This window comes from Idiotropiscis lumnitzeri, unplaced genomic scaffold (genome assembly GCF_059441095.1).
Source record: "Idiotropiscis lumnitzeri isolate Australia: NSW breed Sydney's pygmy pipehorse unplaced genomic scaffold, RoL_Ilum_1.0 HiC_scaffold_241, whole genome shotgun sequence".
Taxonomy (NCBI): domain Eukaryota; kingdom Metazoa; phylum Chordata; class Actinopteri; order Syngnathiformes; family Syngnathidae; genus Idiotropiscis; species Idiotropiscis lumnitzeri.
Window position 1 is genome coordinate 110,820 of NW_028283779.1, and position 6,681 is coordinate 117,500.

Consider the following 6,681-nt stretch of genomic DNA (forward strand, 5'->3'; position numbering starts at 1 on the left):
GCTCGGCCGAATTGGGCTTGCGGGACCGCCGAGGGCACGCCGGAGGGCGGTTGAGTCGGTAAAAGTTGAAATAAATGAATAAATACAAAAAGAACGAGGGGGGAAAAAAAGGCAAAAACGTATAAAATTCCCCCATTCATTTCAATGGGCTCGGCCGAATTGGGCTTGCGGGACCGCCGAGGGCACGCCGGAGGGCGGTTGAGTCGGTAAAAGTTGAAATAAATGAATAAATACAAAAAGAACGAGGGGGGGAAAAAAAAGGCAAAAACGTATAAAATTCCCCCATTCATTTCAATGGGCTCGGCCGAATTGGGCTTGCGGGACCGCCGAGGGCACGCCGGAGGGCGGTTGAGTCGGTAAAAGTTGAAATAAATGAATAAATACAAAAAGAACGAGGGGGGGGGAAAAAAGGCAAAAACGTATAAAATTCCCCCATTCATTTCAATGGGCTCGGCTAAAATGGGCCTGCAGTACTGCCGAGAGGCCGCCGGAGGACGCCCTAGTAGGCAAACGTTGATCCCCACACACGAGGGGTCAGTTAGGCGACCAGGGGTAGCGTTTAGGCGACCAGGGGTAGCGTTTAGGTGACCAGGGGAAGCGTTTAGGCGACCAGGGGTAGCGTTTAGGTGACCAGGGGTAGCGTTTAGGCGACCAGGGGTAGCGTTTAGGCGACCAGGGGTAGCGTTTAGGCGACCAGGGGTAGCTTTTAGGCGACCAGGGGTAGCTTTTAGGCGACCAGGGGTAGCGTTTAGGCGACCAGGGGCGTTGCAGTTCCGCCGAATTGCATTAGGGGCGCTGCAGTAGGCAAACGTTCTTCCCCCCTAGTCAGAGGGTCATTTGCCTACTTCCCAGGTTTACCCGGGTTTTCCAAAACACCTGGGGCACATTTTCAGGGATCACGTTTTTAGAAACAAAAATATTCATAATTTCTTCTAAGTCCCCTTTCCAGCGGGGAACTTTGAAACATTGTATCCGACCACTGAAGGCTGTTGGCGGGCACGGCGCGGCAAACAGCCCGCACTCAGGCATGGAGCTCCGGGGAAAGTTGCCTAATTTCTTCTAAGTCCCCTTTCCAGCGGGGAACTTTGAAACATTGTATCCGACCGTGGAAGGCTGTTGGCGGGCACGGCGCGGCTCATAGCCGGCCCTCAGGCACGGAGCTCCGGGTGAATTTTCACAAATTTCTTCTAAGTCCCCTTTCCAGCGGGGAACTTTGAAACATTGTATCCGACCGTGGAAGGCTGTTGGCGGGCACGGCGCGGCTCATAGCCGGCCCTCGGGCACGGAGCTCCGGGTGAATTTTACAAATTTCTTCTAAGTCCCCTTTCCAGCGGGGAACTTTGAAACATTGTATCCGACCGTGGAAGGCTGTTGGCGGGCACGGCGCGGCTCATAGCCGGCCCTCGGGCACGGAGCTCCGGGTGAATTTTTACAAATTTCTTCTAAGTCCCCTTTCCAGCGGGGAACTTTGAAACATTGTATCCGACCGTGGAAGGCTGTTGGCGGGCACGGCGCGGCTCATAGCCGGCCCTCGGGCACGGAGCTCCGGGTGAATTTTCACAAATTTCTTCTAAGTCCCCTTTCCAGCGGGGAACTTTGAAACATTGTATCCGACCGTGGAAGGCTGTTGGCGGGCACGGCGCGGCTCATAGCCGGCCCTCAGGCACGGAGCTCCGGGTGAATTTTCACAAATTTCTTCTAAGTCCCCTTTCCAGCGGGGAACTTTGAAACATTGTATCCGACCAAAGGAAGGCTGTTGGCGGGCGCGGCGCGGCTCATAGCCGGCCCTCGGGCACGGAGCTCCGGGTGAATTTTACTCAATTCTTCTAAGTCCCCTTTCCAGCGGGGAACTTTCAAACATTGTATCCGACCACTGAAGGCTGTTGGCGGGCGCGGCGCGGCTCATAGCCGGCCCTCAGGCACGGAGCTCCGGGTGAATTTTCACAAATTTCTTCTAAGTCCCCTTTCCAGCGGGGAACTTTGAAACATTGTATCCGACCGTGGAAGGCTGTTGGCGGGCACGGCGCGGCTCATAGCCGGCCCTCGGGCACGGAGCTCCGGGTGAATTTTCACAAATTTCTTCTAAGTCCCCTTTCCAGCGGGGAACTTTGAAACATTGTATCCGACCGTGGAAGGCTGTTGGCGGGCACGGCGCGGCTCATAGCCGGCCCTCGGGCACGGAGCTCCGGGTGAATTTTTACAAATTTCTTCTAAGTCCCCTTTCCAGCGGGGAACTTTGAAACATTGTATCCGACCGTGGAAGGCTGTTGGCGGGCACGGCGCGGCTCATAGCCGGCCCTCGGGCACGGAGCTCCGGGTGAATTTTCACAAATTTCTTCTAAGTCCCCTTTCCAGCGGGGAACTTTGAAACATTGTATCCGACCGTGGAAGGCTGTTGGCGGGCACGGCGCGGCTCATAGCCGGCCCTCGGGCACGGAGCTCCGGATGAATTTTTACAAATTTCTTCTAAGTCCCCTTTCCAGCGGGGAACTTTGAAACATTGTATCCGACCGTGGAAGGCTGTTGGCGGGCACGGCGCGGCTCATAGCCGGCCCTCGGGCACGGAGCTCCGGGTGAATTTTCACAAATTTCTTCTAAGTCCCCTTTCCAGCGGGGAACTTTGAAACATTGTATCCGACCGTGGAAGGCTGTTGGCGGGCGCGGCGCGGCTCATAGCCGGCCCTCGGGCACGGAGCTCCGGGTGAATTTTTACAAATTTCTTCTAAGTCCCCTTTCCAGCGGGGAACTTTGAAACATTGTATCCGACCGTGGAAGGCTGTTGGCGGGCACGGCGGGGCTCATAGCCGGCCCTCGGGCACGGAGCTCCGGGTGAATTTTTACAAATTTCTTCTAAGTCCCCTTTCCAGCGGGGAACTTTGAAACATTGTATCCGACCGTGGAAGGCTGTTGGCGGGCACGGCGGGGCTCATAGCCGGCCCTCGGGCACGGAGCTCCGGGTGAATTTTACAAATTTCTTCTAAGTCCCCTTTCCAGCGGGGAACTTTGAAACATTGTATCCGACCAAAGGAAGGCTGTTGGCGGGCGCGGCGCGGCTCATAGCCGGCCCTCGGGCACGGAGCTCCGGGTGAATTTTACAAATTTCTTCTAAGTCCCCTTTCCAGCGGGGAACTTTGAAACATTGTATCCGACCGTGGAAGGCTGTTGGCGGACGCGGCGCGGCTCACAGCCCGCCCTCAGGCACGGAGCTCCGGGGGAATTTCCCCCTCATTTCTTCTAAGTCCCCTTTCCAGCGGGGAACTTTCAAACATTGTATCCGACCGTGGAAGGCTGTTGGCGGGCACGGCGCGGCTCATAGCCGGCCCTCAGGCACGGAGCTCCGGGTGAATTTGACAAATTCCTTCTAAGTCCCCTTTCCAGCGGGGAACTTTGAAACATTGTATCCGACCGTGGAAGGCTGTTGGCGGGCACGGCGCGGCTCATAGCCGGCCCTCAGGCACGGAGCTCCGGGTGAATTTGACAAATTCCTTCTAAGTCCCCTTTCCAGCGGGGAACTTTGAAACATTGTATCCGACCGTGGAAGGCTGTTGGCGGGCACGGCGCGGCTCATAGCCGGCCCTCAGGCACGGAGCTCCGGGTGAATTTTTACAAATTTCTTCTAAGTCCCCTTTCCAGCGGGGAACTTTGAAACATTGTATCCGACCACTGAAGGCTGTTGGCGGACGCGGCGCGGCTCACAGCCCGCCCTCAGGCACGGAGCTCCGGGGAAATTTGGCTCATTTCTTCTAAGTCCCCTTTCCAGCGGGGACCTTTCAAACATTGTATCCGACCACTGAAGGCTGTTGGCGGGCGCGGCGCGGCTCACAGCCCGCCCTCAGGCACGGAGCTCCGGGGAAATTTGCCTCATTTCTTCTAAGTCCCCTTTCCAGCGGGGAACTTTCAAACATTGTATCCGACCACTGAAGGCTGTTGGCGGGCGCGGCGCGGCTCACAGCCCGCCCTCAGGCACGGAGCTCCGGGGAAATTTGCCTCATTTCTTCTAAGTCCCCTTTCCAGCGGGGAACTTTCATACATTGTATCCGACCACTGAAGGCTGTTGGCGGACGCGGCGCGGCTCACAGCCCGCCCTCAGGCACGGAGCTCCGGGGGAATTTGCCCCCTCATTTCTTCTAAGTCCCCTTTAGGCGACCAGGGGTTGACAATTTAGGTGACCAGGGGTTGACAATTTAGGCGACCAGGGGTGACTTTTAGGCGACCAGGGGTGAGGTTTAGGCGACCAGGGGTGAGGTTTAGGCGACCAGGGGTAGCGTTTAGGCGACCAGGGGCGTTGCAGTTCCGCCGAATTGCATTAGGGGCGCTGCAGTAGGCAAACGTTTTTACCCCTAGTCAGAGGGTCATTTGCCTACTTCCCAGGTTTACCCGGGTTTTCCAAAACACCTGGGGCACATTTTTAGGAACCACGTTTTTAGAAACAAAAATTCTTCTATGTCCACCTCCGTGAAAGAAATTGCCCAATGGTTCCCGCGGAAGAGAGCTGCCAGGCGGACGCATACTGCAATAACGGCCGCCCTGGCGCTCTGGTGGATGTTATCCTCGAAATTTCTTCTATGTGCCCATTCCAGCGGGCAACTTGCGAACAATGGTGTCCGACCATGGAAGGCTGTTGGCGGACGCGGCGCGGCTCACAGCCCGCCCTCAGGCACGGAGCTCCGGGGGAATTTTCCCCTCATTTCTTCTAAGTCCCCATTCCAGCGGGGAGCTTGCAAACGTGGTATCCGACCACTGAAGGCTGTTGGCGGGCACGGCCCCACCAGCGCAACACGGCACTTCCTATGACTCGGGTCCGACGCAGGAGGAGCGGTCCTCCCGGCCCCGCCACACGGCACTTCCTATGACTCGGGTCCGACGCAGGAGGAGCGGTCCTCCCGGCCCCGCCACACGGCACTTCCTATGACTCGGGTCCGACGCAGGAGGAGCGGTCCTCCCGGCCCCGCCACACGGCACTTCCTATGACTCGGGTCCGACGCAGGAGGAGCGGTCCTCCCGGCCCCGCCACACGGCACTTCCCATGACTCGGGTCCGACGCAGGAGGAGCGGTCCTCCCGGCCCCACCACCGCCACACGGCACTTCCCATGACCCGGGTCCGACGCAGGAGGAGCGGTCCTCCCGGCCCCACCGCAACACACACAACCACTGACCGATTGGAAATCATGACCCGCCATCGGAGGGCCCCTGCCGGCCCCGGCCTCGCGCCGGGGTGTTCGGGTGGACGGTTCCTTCGGCCTGCGGGTCGACCTCTGAGCGTTGGCCGGCACCGCAGCACACACAACCACTGACCGATTGGCAATCATGACCCGCCATCGGAGGGCCCCTGCCGGCCCCGGCCTCGCGCCGGGGTGTTCGGGTGGACGGTTCCTTCGGCCTGCGGGTCGACCTCTGAGCGTTGGCCGGCACCGCAGCACACACATAACCACTGACCGATTGGCAATCATGACCCGCCATCGGAGGGCCCCTGCCGGCCCCGGCCTCGCGCCGGGGTGTTCGGGTGGACGGTTCCTTCGGCCTGCGGGTCGACCTCTGAGCGTTGGCCGGCACCGCATCACCGCAGCACACATAACCACTGACCGATTGGCAATCATGACCCGCCATCGGAGGGCCCCTGCCGGCCCCGGCCTCGCGCCGGGGTGTTCGGGTGGACGGTTCCTTCGGCCTGCGGGTCGACCTCTGCGCGTTGGCCGGCACTTCCCTACCGTTACCCCCCCACCCCTGGGGTTGTGACAAAACGGCACTTCCTATGACTCGGGTCCGACGCTGGAGGAGCGGTCCTCCCGGCCCATCTCGCACCCACACCCTGACATATACTGCACCACACCAACCACTGACCGATTGGCAAGCATGACCCGCCATCGGAGGGCCCCTGCCGGCCCCGGCCTCGCGCCGGGGTGTTCGGGTGGACGGTTCCTTCGGCCTGCGGATCGACCTCTAGCGCACCAACCAGCGCGAAACCGCTTTCGTCGCGAGACCGAGACGACCCTGTCGCGTGCCCGTTGGCCACACGGGCCCAGAGATGTCCTACACGGGAGTTCCGCCGCGCTCGCGGGTACCCCGCGCCGCCCCGCCACGAGAGGGGCGCGGGAGCCCAGGCCCGCATCAGCCGAGCGGTCCTTTCCGAAAAAGCATGTTTCTCAAACCCTACCGGCGTCTGTCAGAAGACGCCGCCTCCGAGTGCGTGTTGCGGTCGCGGGCGTGCGGGCGGCTCCGGCTCCCTCCCGCGACTGACCGCCACGCGGTAACGCGGCCTCTACGGACCGAGTACATACCGAGGCCCAGCCGACTTCCTCACCGCGCACGGGGGCTGAATCGTAACGGAAATTTCGGTAGCCCACGTCCGAAATAAATATGAAAGAAACGAGGGAGGCTGGGGTGCCGCCGGGGGTAACCCCGCGGGAGGCCGTCTCCCGCGGGCGCCGCCCGGTCCCCGCGCCCGGCTCCCCGCTCAGCTCCGGTTCCAATGCAAGAAACACAGACCGCCGGACGCGAGGGCTACCTGGTTGATCCTGCCAGTAGCATATGCTTGTCTCAAAGATTAAGCCATGCAAGTCTAAGTACACACGGTTCCGATACAGTGAAACTGCGAATGGCTCATTAAATCAGTTATGGTTCCTTTGATCGCTCCACCGTTACTTGGATAACTGTGGCAATTCTAGAGCTAATACATGCAA

At 59.6% G+C, this 6,681-nt stretch overlaps 1 non-coding gene across 1 annotated transcript in view; it reads left to right on the plus strand.

Moving 5' to 3' along the window:
• Positions 1-6,503: 6,503 nt before the first annotated feature.
• Positions 6,504-6,681, plus strand: part of LOC148314738 (18S ribosomal RNA) — a 1,933-nt gene continuing 1,755 nt past the window's right edge. Inside the window, exon 1 of the ribosomal RNA XR_015841550.1 lies at positions 6,504-6,681. This exon is cut by the window's right edge and continues 1,755 nt beyond it. This is a non-coding gene — a ribosomal RNA (18S ribosomal RNA).